This window comes from Narcine bancroftii, chromosome 6 (assembly GCF_036971445.1).
Source record: "Narcine bancroftii isolate sNarBan1 chromosome 6, sNarBan1.hap1, whole genome shotgun sequence".
Classification (NCBI taxonomy): Eukaryota; Metazoa; Chordata; class Chondrichthyes; order Torpediniformes; family Narcinidae; genus Narcine; species Narcine bancroftii.
Window position 1 is genome coordinate 30,281,079 of NC_091474.1, and position 13,944 is coordinate 30,295,022.

Here is a 13,944-nt window from a genome sequence, read left to right on the forward strand (position 1 = left end):
ATTTTGGATGCATGTTGTCCACAAAATTAAAATAAAATATTTAAAAAAAACAAATGTTCTCTGGTATTAGCCATTGCCACCTTGGGAAAAAAGGTGCTGGCTGTACATCCGAACTAAGCCTCTCATGATCTTATATATACCTTTATTAAGTCACCCCCTCATCCTCCGTCACTCCAAAGAGAAAGCCAGAGCTCAATCAACCTTTCCTCATCAGACATGTTTGCCAATACAGGCAGTATTCTGGAACATCTCCTCTGCACCCTTTCCAAAGCTTCTACATTCTTTTTATAATGAGGCAACCAGAACTGAACTCCATACTCCAAGTGTGGTCTAACTAGTTTTATAGTTAAGTTTATCATCTGATTGCACATGAACAACCAGATGAAACAGCGTTTCTCTGGACAACAGTGCACCCATATACACATGTAATACATTTCTCAAAGCACATAATCACATACATACATAAAAAATATACAAAATGTATAAATATTGTAAATAATTTACTCAGTTTCATATACAGAGACCCAAGAAGTCAGGATACTATTTATCCTTGATTCATCACCCCCCCAGTGAGGGTGGAGAGGGTGAGAAAATTTAAGTTCTTGGGAGTCACTATCTCAGAAGATTTTTTTTCCTGGACCCAACACACTAATGGCATTGTGAAGAAAGCATGTCAGCTCCCCTTCTTCCTCAGGAGTTTGCAGACGTTTGGTAAGACGTCAGAAACCCTGGCAAAATTTCTACAGGTGCGTGGTGGAAAGTGTGCTGACCAGCTGCATCATGGTCTGGTATGGGGACACCAATACCCCGAGCGTCAAGCCCTCCAAAAGGTAGTGGACAGAACCCAGGACATCATAGGCAAAACCTTTCCCACCATTGAGAACATCTAAATGGAACGCTGTTGTCAGAGAGCAGCAGCAATCATCAAGAATTCACACTACCCACCACAAGCTCTGTTCTCGCTGCTGCCGTCAGGAAAGAGGAATAGGTGCCACAAGACTCGCCCCGTCAGGTTCAGGAACAGCTGCTACCCCTCCACCATCAGACTCCTCAACAACAAACTCAATCAGGGACTCACTTAAGGACTCTTACTTTTGCACTTTATTATTTGTTTTTTTTTCCTCTCTGTATTGCACATTTGTTTACAGTGTATGTTGTTTTCAGGTTTTTTTTGTACTATCATTAAGTGACAATTTTGCCTCACCCACAGTAAAATGAATCTCAGGGTTGTATGTGATGTCATATATGCACTCTGACAATAATCTAAAATCAAACTTACAAGCTACAGTAGGTCCCCAAGTTAAGAACCTCTGACTTAAGGAAAACTCATACTTATGAACAGATTACGCACAGCTTCAGTGGTTCGTCAGCTCGAGGAAGGAGAAAGCCGTCCACCATTTTAAAATCGGACCACACTGCTGTTAACGCTGTGTTGAGTGTGTAACTTTGTATCTGGCTTTAAATTTTCTCTTATTTACCCTTGTAACCATGCCTCAAAAGTGCTGGTGATGCTCAAGTTTCGACTTACCTACAAATTCGACTTAAAGACAAACTTAGGAACGGATCTTGTTTGTAACCCAGAGACTGCCTGTATTCCCCAGCCTGGTAGTCCTGATTTTGATGCTCATGTACCTTCTTCCTGATTGTAGAAAGTCAGAAATATTGTGTGATGGATGGTCCTCAATAATTCTTTGAGCCACATTTAAGCAACACTCCCAGTAAATGCCATTGATAGAGGAAAGGGAGACCCCAATAATCTTCTTAGACATTTTGATAATTCTCTGTATTGATTTCCAGTCCTATACTTTGAAGCTATCATACCACACAATGATGTAGCCAAACAAGGCACTCTCATTTGTGTTCCTGTAAAATGTTGTCAAGATGGGGGCTGGTAGCCTTGCTCTCCTCAACCTCCTGAGGAAGTGTAGGCACTGCTGTGCCTTCCTGATTAACAAGGAGGTGTTGTGGGCCCAGGATAGGCCAACCAAGGAAATTTGTGCTCTGTACTCTCTCCATAACAGAACCATTGATATGCAGGGGAGAGTGGTCCTCCTGAAGTCCACATTCATCTCCTTTGTCTTGTCCACATTGAGATTCAGGTTGGTGTTCTTGCACCATTTGATGAGCCTTCTCTCTGTAAGCCGACTCATCGTTGTTGCCGATAAGGCCCACCACTGTTGTATCATCCGCAAACTTGATTCAGTTTGAACTAAATCTGACAGTGCAGTCGTAAGTTCGCCCTGAAGTGTGCCAGTGAGCAGTATGATGGGACTTGATATTTAGCTGCCAACCCAAACTGACTGGTGTCTATCAGTCAAGATCCAGTTGCAGAGAGGGGTGCTGAATCCCAGCAAGGACAGATTATTCACCAATCTCTGAGGTATGATCATGTTGAACACCAAACTGAAGTCAATGAACCAAAGACTGGCAAGTGAGGTTCTAGGTGGGTCAGGACGTAGTGGAGAGTCAAGGCTATAGCATCACCTGTGGAACGGTTTGGATGATAGACAAATTGGAACAGGTTCAATGTTGCTGGAAGGTGTGATTTGATGCAGTCCATTACCAGTCACTCAAAGCACTTCATAACACTGAGACCAGTGCCACTGGTAGTTGTAATTTGGTCTGGATACCGTCGCTCTCATGGGCACCGGAATGATGGTGTCTGCCTTGAATCCTATGGGGAAAATAGATTGCTGCAGTGAGATTTTGAAGTTGCCTTCTAGGACCTCCATCAGCTGGGCTGAATATTCCTTCAGCACTTGACCAAGTATGCTGTCTGGTCTTGCATGGGTTTGCCCTAGATAGGATCCTCCTCACCTCAGCCACAGCTATGCAGGATGTCTATTTTTCAGGGGTAGAGGGGGCTTTCCTTGGCATCACAGTTTTTTTTTCTTGGAGCTGCAACATCAGGATTGAAGGGTGTCCGCTTAGAAGAGAGAGATGTGTTGGAATTTCTTCAGGCAGAGGGTGATAAATGTGTGGAATTTGTTGCCACAGACAGTTGTGGAGGCCAGGTCATTGGGTGTATTAAAGCAGAGATTGATGGGTTCTTGATTAGCCAGGGCATCAAAGGTTATGGGGAGAAGGCTGGGCAGTGGGGATGAATGAGAAAATGGATCAGCTCATGATTGAATGGTGGGGCAAACTCGATGGGTTGAATGGCCTATATTTGCTCCAAGTCTTATTACCTCATGGCTCTTGAACTCATTTCCCTGAATAATGACAGCCAGATCACCACATGATTTCTTAAGGACCCAATCAACTTGTACAACAATCTTGAGGCCTTGAATTGGACCCCAATATCCCTCTATTCTTCCACTTTGCTAAGAATCCTGTCATTAACCGTGTATTCTACCACCAAGTTTGACCTTCCAAATTGCATTACTTCACACTTTCCCAAACTGATCCTCCTCTGCTAGTCCTCTGCCCAACTCTGCATTGTCTATATCCCACTGTAACCGATGACAACCTTCAACACCATCCAGGACATCTCAACCTTTGCGTCATTTGTATATACAGTATATATTTTTTTAAAAATCACAAAAAGCAGGGGTCCCAGAATAGATCCCTGCAGAACTCCATTGGTCACTGACCTCCTGGCAGAATAGGCTCCATCAACTACTACTTTCCATGGGCAAGGCAATTACAAATCCACAAAGCCACGCTTCCATGAATCCCATGCCTCATGACTTTCTGGATGAATCTCCCATGGGGAAACTTGTCAAATACCTTACCAAATCCATATACACTGCATCCATCACCCTATTTCAATCTCTTTTGTCACACCCTCAACAAACTGAATTAGGGTTGTAAGGCACAACTTGCCCCTCACAAAACCCTGTTGACTATTCCTAATGAGACTATACTTCTCCAATTTCTTGTCCTGTCCCCAAGAATCCTCTCTTATAGTTTGCTTTCCACTAGTCCATTATTCCCAGGATTCTCCCCATTCCCTTTTTGAACAATTTTCATCTTCCAATCCCACTCCTGAGCACATAAAGATCATTGTCAACACCCGAGCAAACTCTTCCCCCGCTTCCTGTAATAATCTGGGGTATGTCCCAGCTCTCCCCAGGGACTTATTTAACCCAATGATTTTCATAAGTTCCAACACAACCACTTTTTTTAAAACCTCAACATGTTCCACCACAACGCCTGTTCTACACTGACCTCGCATTCATCGACGTTCATCTCCCTGGTAGACACTGAAGCAAAGTATTTATTAAGGACCTTCCTTACCTGCTTTGTTACCAGACATGTTTCCCTCCTTGAGCAGACCAACAAGCACTTTCGTCATCTTCCTGTTCTTCACATACATTTAGAATGCCTAGGGGTTTTCTTTAACCCTACTTGCCAAGGCTTTTTCTGGCCCCCTTCTAGCTTTCCCAAATCTTTCTTAAATTCCTTCCTGGTTACCTTATAATTGTCATAAGCCCTGCATGATATTTGCTTCCTAAACCTTATGCATGGTTCCTTCTTTCTCTTGGCTAAATTCTCCACCTCTTGTCAGCCATGGTTCCTTTGCCCTATCATCCTTTCCCTGTCTCAATGGGAGAAACCAATACAGATCCTCATGCAAGTGGTCCCTAAGCATCCTCCACGTTTCTGCTGCATATTTGCACAAGAACAACTTCATGAAGGGCGTCCACTTTGAAGAGAGTGTGGAGAAATTTCTTTAACCAGAGGGCGGTGAATCTGTGGAATTTGTTGTCACAGGCAGTTGTGGAGGCCAGGTCATTGGGATTCTTTCAGGCTGAGTGGGAAAATGGATGAGCTCATGATTGAATGGTGGGATAGACTCGATGGACTGAATAACCAATTTCTACTTTTATGTCTTATAGAATATTTATTCTCAAATAATATTCCCAAATTCCTGCCTCATCCCATCGTGATTAACTCTTCCCCAATTAAACAGTGCCCCATTTTGCCCTATGCTATCCTTGTCTACGGCTACACTAAAGGTCAGGTAGTTGTGGTCACTCTATCCGAAGTGAGATGTCTGTCACCTGACCAGGTTCATTGCCCAGTACTAGATTCAGAAAGACCCTTCATGTAGTTGGCCTGTTTACACACTGCCAGGAATCCTTCCTGGACAGCAAACAAATTCTGCCCCATCTAAACATTTTGCATCAGTCAATGTTTGGAAAAGTGAGGTCAACCATAAAAACAACCCTGTTATTATTGCACCATTCCAAAACCTACCTGCAATCTCTTCCTCAATGTCCCAAGGGCTGTATGGGGGGAGGGGGCTATAGACAACTCCCACTAGAGTGATTGCTCCCCTCTGGTTTCTGACTTCCACCCACACTGTTGAATATCCCTCCACATCCTCTCTTCTTAACACCTTGTATTACGCACATTTCAATCCATCTAACTGACTGCATTTATACTCCATCTTCTGCCTGTCTTTTCTCACAGTGTCAAGAATGATTCCTGGAATGAAGGGACTAGCATATGAGGCACTTTTCACAGCTCTGGGACTGTAGGGGAGTCAAGGACAAGAGGGCACAATTTCAGGATCAAAGGGCGCCCATTTAAAACAGAGATGCAGAGGAATTTCTTTAGCCAGAGAGTGGTGAACCTCTGGAATTTGCTCCTCCAGGCAGCTGAGGAGGCCAGGTCATTGGTTGTATTTAAGGCAGAGATTGATAGGTTTCTGAATAGTCAGGGTATCAGTGGTTATGGGGAGAAGGCCAGCGAGTGGGGCTGAGTGGGAAATGGATCAGCTCTTGATGGAATGGCATCACATTTTCAATGGGCTGAATGGCCTACTTCTGCTCCTATATCTTATAGTTTTAAACATATCTACCTTCCAATTTCACCTACCTATCTACTCCAATCGCTCCATCTGACCTTAGCATTCTGATCCCCATCCTCCTGCCAACCCAGCTTAAACTCTCTCCAACAGCTCCAGCAAACCTGCCTGCAAAGATATATTAATTCCTCTCGTGTTCAGGAGGAACATGCCCCATTTGACAAGGTCATACCTTCCCCAGAAGAGATCTCAATGATCTGCATATTTGAATCCCTGGCCCCTGAACCAACTCTTCAGCATTAATCTGCCACAACCTCCTATTCGACCCTCACTGGCGTGTGGCACAGACAGTAGTAATCCTAGATTACCTCCCTTGAGGTCCTGCTTTTTAGCTTCTTCCTCACTCCCTAAGTATCCTCTTCAGGACCTCATCCCCTTTCCCATCTGTGTCATTGGTACCAATGTATATCATGACATCTGGCTGTTCACTTTCCCTCTCAAGAATGCAGTGAACTCAATCAGAAACTATCTAATGCTGGCACCTGGAAGGCAACATACCATCTGAGAATCTCAATCTCCTCTACAAAATCTCCTGTCTGTTCCCCTACTCAAAGAATCCTCATCACTCTCCTTTTCTCACCCCTTCCTTTCCAAGCCTCAGAGCTAAACTCAAAGTCAGGGACCTGGCTTCCTCCTTGTAGGACATTTCACACCCCCAACAGTATTCAAAGGGATACATGTTATTGAGGGGAATGGCCCTGCACTGATTGCCTATTCCTTTTCCTGATGGTCACTGAGCTACCTGCCTCCTGGGTGTGACTGCCTCCTGGGTGTGACTGCCTCCTGGGTGTGACTGCCTCCTGGGTGTGACTGCCTCCTGGGTGTGACTGCCTCCTGGGTGTGACTGCCTCCTGGGTGTGACTGCCTCCTGGGTGTGACTGCCTCCTGGGTGTGACTGCCTCCTGGGTGTGACTGCCTCCTGGGTGTGACTGCCTCCTGGGTGTGACTGCCTCCTGGGTGTGACTGCCTCCTGGGTGTGACTGCCTCCTGGGTGTGACTGCCTCCTGGGTGTGACTGCCTCCTGGGTGTGACTGCCTCCTGGGTGTGACTGCCTCCTGGGTGTGACTGCCTCCTGGGTGTGTCTGCCTCCTGGGTGTGACTGCCTCCTGGGTGTGACTGCCTCCTGGGTGTGACTGCCTCCTGGGTGTGACTGCTTCCTGGGTGTGACTGCCTCCTGGGTGTGACTGCCTCCTGGGTGTGACTGCCTCCTGGGTGTGACTGCCTCCTGGGTGTGACTGCCTCCATGTAACTTCTGCTTATCACCCCCTCATCCACTCTCCCAAATGATCAAGTGCTCATCCAGCTCCAGCTCCCTAACTTTCTGTAAGGAACTGCTACTGGGTGCACTTCTCCCTGGTGAAGTCATTTGGGACATTGAAGGTGCCACAGATTTCCCATACCCGATAAGTGGAGGATTTCACTGCCCCAACTGCCATCTCCGGCCACCATCCCCAACGCTCTCTGTACAACAGGAAAGACACACGACTTCACCACAGCCTCCCGAAGCAAAGCTTTTTTCTCAGTATGGCTGCACCCAATCTTTTTCGTAGTTCCCTGACTTGTCATTGCAAGCTCTTCTTCACTAACCACCTTCTAGACTTCTGCATCATCCATGGCGACTGATGATGCAAATATCTCTCTTCGGGCCTCAGCAATGTCTTCCCTTGCTTCTCACAAAGTCCGAGGACACAACTGCTAAAGCTTTGGGAATTTATCTGCCTCTGTGTGCTTTAAGAACCCAAGCAATCCTTCTTTTGTAAAATAAAAATGTTTCAAGACATCACTATTTCCCTGAATTCCTTAGCTTCCATGAGCTTCTCCACTGTAAATACAGACAAGAAGTATTCATTAATGCATCACCCATCTCCTGTGGCTTCACACAAAAAAGCCATACTGATCTTTAGGGGGACTTGCTCTCCCCTTTTTTGCCCAATATATTTATAAATTATTTTACAATTTTCCTTTACCTTATTTACCAAGGGTATCTCATTGAGGACATGACATGATTTTATAATTTCCTACAATGAACACCAAGCTTTCAGTTCTCCCACTTCCTCAACCATGTTCCGTATTAACTATAAATTAAGTCCCATGTGCTCCTCCATGAGTGACCCATCAGGCATCCTGCATTACAGTAATTGACATTTAATCTCTCAGACCTTCCTCACTCTCTGACTCCTCTTTCTTGAGCACTAAACTCAAAGTTCAACATTTGCCTCAATTTTCTATTCTGCCATCCTGGTTTGAATTCCACCCCTTGCCAGTCTTCCTGAAGAGCACAAGTAAATTCCTCATTAGGATATTTGGCCCTCTATTTCAGGTGCAACCCATTCCTCTGGTAAAAGTCACCTATGCCCCAAAAGAGCTCCCAATGGCCTACTCCCCAAACCCTTCCCTCCCTCCTGCATTAGCTCCTCAGGTACATATTCATCTACCCCATTCTCCTTCCTCTTACCCTCACTAACACACGGCATCGGGCGTAATCCACAAATTACTAGCATTGAGATCTGGCATCTTAATGTTTTGCTCAACTCCCTATTTTCTGCTACAGGATCTCATCCCACCTCCCCCCACCCCCCCCACTTCCCCGGGAGGCCACCTGAAAGGAACTCCCTAAGGCAGTGATGCAAGCCAGAATTCTCACATTGAGAAAGTATCAGAACACGCATTGATTGACCAAGGAATGGAATACCATGAGCTGTGCTGGTAAATGGGACTAATATCGATGAACATTTGTGGGCTGACATGGAGATGGTGAGCTGATGAGCCTCTATCCCTACTGTGCTCCCACGAATAACTAGGAGCAAAAGATGTTCCACCATTCTGCTGACTACACCTAAGCTAATCCTGCCACATCCCAGCATCTGGACCCCAAGATTCCAATTTCCATCTGGTCTGGAGTGACAGGCGGTTTGGTTAGTGACAATGCAAACAGCAACACCTGAAAAATAATTGGAATGGTAATAATGGATTTGAAATCCTCCACTCTGGGAGCCCCAGTCAACAGCCCAATGACAGCAGTGTCCAGGAGTCCACTGCCAACTTTAGTATAGACAGAGAGCAGCGCAGACATTGCACTCGACATCTTCGCAAGTGAACAAAGCCTGCAGAAAACAAAAAATAAAACAAATCTGTAAGAATATGATGATCAGTGTCAGGGAGATTGGCCAAGGACCTGAACTCAAGCATTAAAATGGTGAAGCAGCATCCTATGTTTTCCATGCCTAATCACAGAACATTCGCCCTTTGTGTGCACCCAGGTCTGGGTGCACATCTGAGTTGTGAGTCCACCCACCACTCTCAGCCCACCTCTTGCTCTCCTTTCCCACTTCTTCCCTCTACACCACACTTTAGTCGAGGCACAATATCAATATGACGCACACACAGCAACTGGAGGCACTCAGCGGGTCAGGCAGCATCCGTGTGAGAGATGGACTGTCTATGTTGCGGGTCAGGACCTGTAAGTGGGAAAAGGGGAGAGCAAGTATTGGGGGGGGGGGGGGGGGAGGAAGGGATAAGGGTAGGGCTGAAAGGGTCCAAAGGGTGTTCGGACAGTCGACAATGAAGAAAGTGAGGAGATGACCACTGGGGGAGGTGCAGCAGGTACTAGAATGGGAACAGGTAAAGGACAGTGGAACCAGATCAGGGTTAGGGGACCTGAAATTATAAAATTCAATGTTCATGCTGCTGGCTACACAAACAAAATAATGAAGTGCTGTTTCTCAAGTTTGTTTGGCATCAGCCTGGCCATGGATGTGGCCAAGGACAGGTTCGTGTGGGAATGGCTGGAAATGGAAAGATTCAGGTGGAGATGCACATATTGGAGAAGTTGGATACAGCCTCTGATCCTGAGAAACAGCAGAACCTCAGCAAAGGCAGGCAGTTGGTGACGAATCTGCATTTGCTGCCTTCTGAGTTGTCGCTATGGATACACTCGAATCAATTTACTGCATCGCATTTACATTAATTTTCAGTTCAGTGTCTCTCCAGATGCTCTCACTCCGACAGTAGAGGCAAGGCAGCTCATGCCTGGTTCAGAGACAGAAACTACCAACACCGCTGCTCTTTGTGAAAGGTACAGGCTTTCATCATGCTTGCTGTTTACCACAGACACCCAATCACACTGGAGCTGGCTGGCGGTATGAGTAAAAGGACCAACTGCATCTGTGCACCCACAAGTGCCCAGCCCACGGCATCTGTGACCAGCAGCATAAGTCCCAGGTCACCCAGTTTCTCCTCCATAAACTCCAGTAATTGTGCACTGCTTATCAGTTACGTGGGACCGGGTCAGTTCTGCAATTAACTTCAAAAAATAATGTTCTTTATGAGAACTCTCATCATTCCAGAGACACAGCTAATAAACAGACCCAGCTGATATAGAGCAGTTCAAACTCTGCTTTGTACGAGCCATCTGTTCATGCTGATCAAGGTTACAGGGACTTGGTTTGCCCACATCTATCCACGAACCTGTCCAAATGCCACCTCCCCTAGCAGATCATTCCATATACCCAAAAGTTCAAAGGTTCCTTTTACTGTCATGTAATAATACATTAAAAATGTAATATACATAATCTGCTTCAATGTTTGTCTCCAGCAGCCTGGTCATTTACTGTCCTTCAACTGCAAGTTCGAAGGAGTTTGAGGAGATTCGGTACATCACTGAAGCCTCTCATAAACTTCTACAGGTGTACTGTGGAGAGCATTCTGGCTGGTTGCATCACTATCTTGTATGGAGGCGCCAACACTCAGGACAAGAAAAAACTCCAGAGGGTTGTTAACTCAGCCTGCGACATCATGGGCACTGGTCTTTACTCCATTGTGGACATCTACAAGAGGCTGTCTTAAGAAAGCAGCCTCTATCCTCAAGAACCCCCAACACCAGACCATGCCATCTCCACACAGCTACCATCGGGAAAAGGGTACAGGAACTCGAAGACAAACACCTGGAGGCACAAGGACAGCTTCTTCCCCACTGCCATCAGATTCCTGAATGAACAATGAACCACAGACTTCATTTTTTTTTCTTTTTCCTGCGATTTAAAAAAAATTATTTTGCTAGATGGTTTATATAAATGTTTGCTCTGTGATGCTCCCACAAAACAACAAATTTTGTGACATATTCCATGAAAATAAATTCTGATTCTGAAGTCACCAACAGCCTTGTTTGCTGTTTACCACAGTCACCCAATCACACTGGGGCTGGCAGTAAGATTAACAGGGCTAACTGCACCAGTGCACCCACCAACCGGGTCACAAGTGCCCAGGGTGCAGCCCACAGCTATGACCAGTCTAGGTCCATCACTGTCTGTGTGGAAAACTTGCCTTATCAGGTCCCCTTTAAATCTTTCCACTCTCTCCTTAAACCTACGCCTTCTAGTTTTGGACTTCCCTACCTTGATTTAAAAAAAAGCTAACCACCCACCTTATCTATGGCCCTCATGATTTTCTATACTTCTGTAAGGTACGACACTCCAGGGAAAAGGGTCCCAGCCTATCCACTGTCTCCTTATAATGCAAACCCTCGCCCAGGCAACATACTTGTCATTCCTTTCTGCATCTGTTCCAACATAATCATATCCTTTCTAATCGTGTGGCTACCAAAACAGCACACACAATACTCCATGTGGTCTCACCACCACAGGAAGCAGCTGCAACTCCTGTCCTTGATGCCTCGTCAGATGAAGGCAAGCACACCACCCAGCTTCTCTACCACCTTCTCTACCCATGTTGCAGCTTTCAGGGAACCATGTACTTGGACCCCTAGATATTTGTTTCTGTGGACCGTGTTTCATGGCCTGGTTCGACTTCCCAAAGTGAATCACTTTAGACTTGGAGTTAAATTCCATCTATAATTCCTTTGCCCACTTTCCTAACATGCTGCTCAGCCCATTCCAGAAACACCCAATAAAAGGTGATTGACTCAAATCATTAACTGTTTCACTCCCCACATATATGCTGCCTGATTGGTGCATATTTCTAGCACCTAGTTGGGTCAAATCCCTTTCAATTCTTCCCAAAAAACTTTCTCTTGGAATTTATTTAATTAAATCTCCTGCTTGGAAAGTGTAATTTATGACTATTAATTCTATACTGTGTGCCATCATTGCGATATGGAATTCACACACACACCATCAATGCTCCTACCTGTTCCCACCTCTGCTGCTCAGCTCCAACACCAATCTAACCCTGCCTTACAGATGTCGCCGACTTGCTCAATAAGTCCGCACTACACACATTTTCTGACTCCTTGAACTTTCCATTAACCATGATCTTAATTTGTACAATTCACAGATTTAGGGTTCAGAAATCCTTTAACCCATCATTAACCCAGTCTTTGAAAATTACAGAATTACTAGATCATATCCCGCGGGAATCTCATGCTGACTGCAAGGAATTTGTAAGTTTTCCCCGTGTCTGCGTGGGTTTTCCCCGGGTGCTCTGCTTCCTATCACCATTCACAAGCCGTACCAGGGTTGTAGGTTGGGTGGCACAGGCTCATGAACCAATAGGGCCTGTTACCATGTTGAATGACTTCATTAAAATAACAAAGATACATTCAGTTTGTTACCCAGGCACACTGACAGTCCCTCTCAGGTGTCTGCTCTCTGTAGCTACAATACTTCTTTCAAATATTCATCCCAAGATAACTGAACCTGCCTCCAATCATCAGGACATGTCAAGGGCTAACTACTCAGCACCATTCTTTCAAATCTCTGTGCTCTGGTCATGGATTTTAAACAAGGAAGTCTTCAGATGCTGTGATTGTAATATAATACACAAAAGTGTTGGAGAAACTCAGCAGGTCATGCAGCTTGGGCCCAAAACATAGGCAGTGCATCTTTGCAACATACCTTGCTGAAGGGCCAGAAATGTTGGTGATGCACCTTTGCCAAAAGAATGCTGCCTGAGTTTCTCCAGCACTTTTCTGTTTTAAATGTAGCCCCTGGTTCATGTACACGTAAAGAAGCAACACCAACCATCTGGGAAAAATAAATAGAAGAGGGAAACATACCAAGTTGGTGCACTGAGATCACGTGTGCTGACCACATGCCTCTCTCCTCCCTTTTCTGCAGACAGCTGCACCTGCCTTTCTCTCAGGACATGCTTCATCCATTCTCCCCATTGCGCTAATGTAAACAGAGCTGCTGTCAGCAGCACAGCCCAGCATCCCCACATTCAGGAGGAAGTGACCTTGACAGATCTCCACAGGGCCGCAGCTTTTTGCTGCCACATTTTACACTCGGTGCCAGTTATGTTTATAATGAGGTACCTCTAATTACTCTTCAAGCAACTAAATCTCCCAGCTTTCCCTAAAACCCACTTTACAGCTAACAATTTAATCTGATAAGATTTGAAAAATAAAGGTCATTTAATCTTTGTCTAATTACTGCGAAACCCCCATTTTCCCTAAAACTGGGAAGAGAAGCATTTCCCGCCTGTAACCTCCAGTGCAGTGAGACCTACCACGAAGGTGGCTCACATGTAGATTTGGAATGCTTCCTCTTGCTGGGAGCCCACATACCTCACATCTCTGCCAAACAACAAGGCAGCAAAGAGGACTGGTGAAGCATTTCAATAAGTGGCACTTTGCTTGGTTTGAGGTGAGCCACACCATTGACATCAGTGAAACCACAAACAGCTGCTGGATGTCAAAGGGAAAGCAAAGAATGTCAGGCAGCGTCTGCCCATTTCTGCCACAAACAAGGAGAAGCTGGAGGACTCGTCAATGGACACAAATAGTCAGGCAATGTTTTGGATTGGGATGCTTCATTAAGACTAAACTGAGAAGAGAAGTATATTGGAGAGGGGTAAGTGGTGAGAAGGCACTGGATGGAAGGTGGGAGATGCTACTGGGGAGAGGGAAAAGGAGGAGAATATTGGAGATCTCAGCCAACCCAGTCCCGAACACTCAGCTCTAAACTTACTCTATACCAACTTTACATTAAACCCATAGACAAGGGAGGTGCAGTTGTGGTCTGGTGTACCAACCTCTACATCACTGAGGCCAGATATGTCATATCTACCCCCTAGACCAATGTTCCACCAACCATCATCAGTATAACATCAACCCCTACCCCCCCACCACCTTGCTCTGCCCATTTCTATCACCTATTCAGAATTCATGAACA

General features: G+C 45.5%; 1 protein-coding gene across 3 annotated transcripts in view; it reads right to left on the bottom strand.

Annotated features, from left to right (window-relative positions):
- mmp24 (matrix metallopeptidase 24) overlaps positions 1–13,944 on the bottom strand; it is a 79,345-nt gene that overhangs the window by 46,394 nt on the left and 19,007 nt on the right. The window contains exon 1 of one of the 3 annotated variants that reach the window (XM_069884582.1): positions 1,529–1,594. The exons of the other annotated variants lie outside the window; for them this stretch is intronic. The gene's annotated coding sequence lies outside the window, so the exon portion shown is untranslated. Of the gene's footprint in view, positions 1–1,528; positions 1,595–13,944 lie in introns of those variants that run through there. 3 annotated transcript variants of the gene reach the window in all.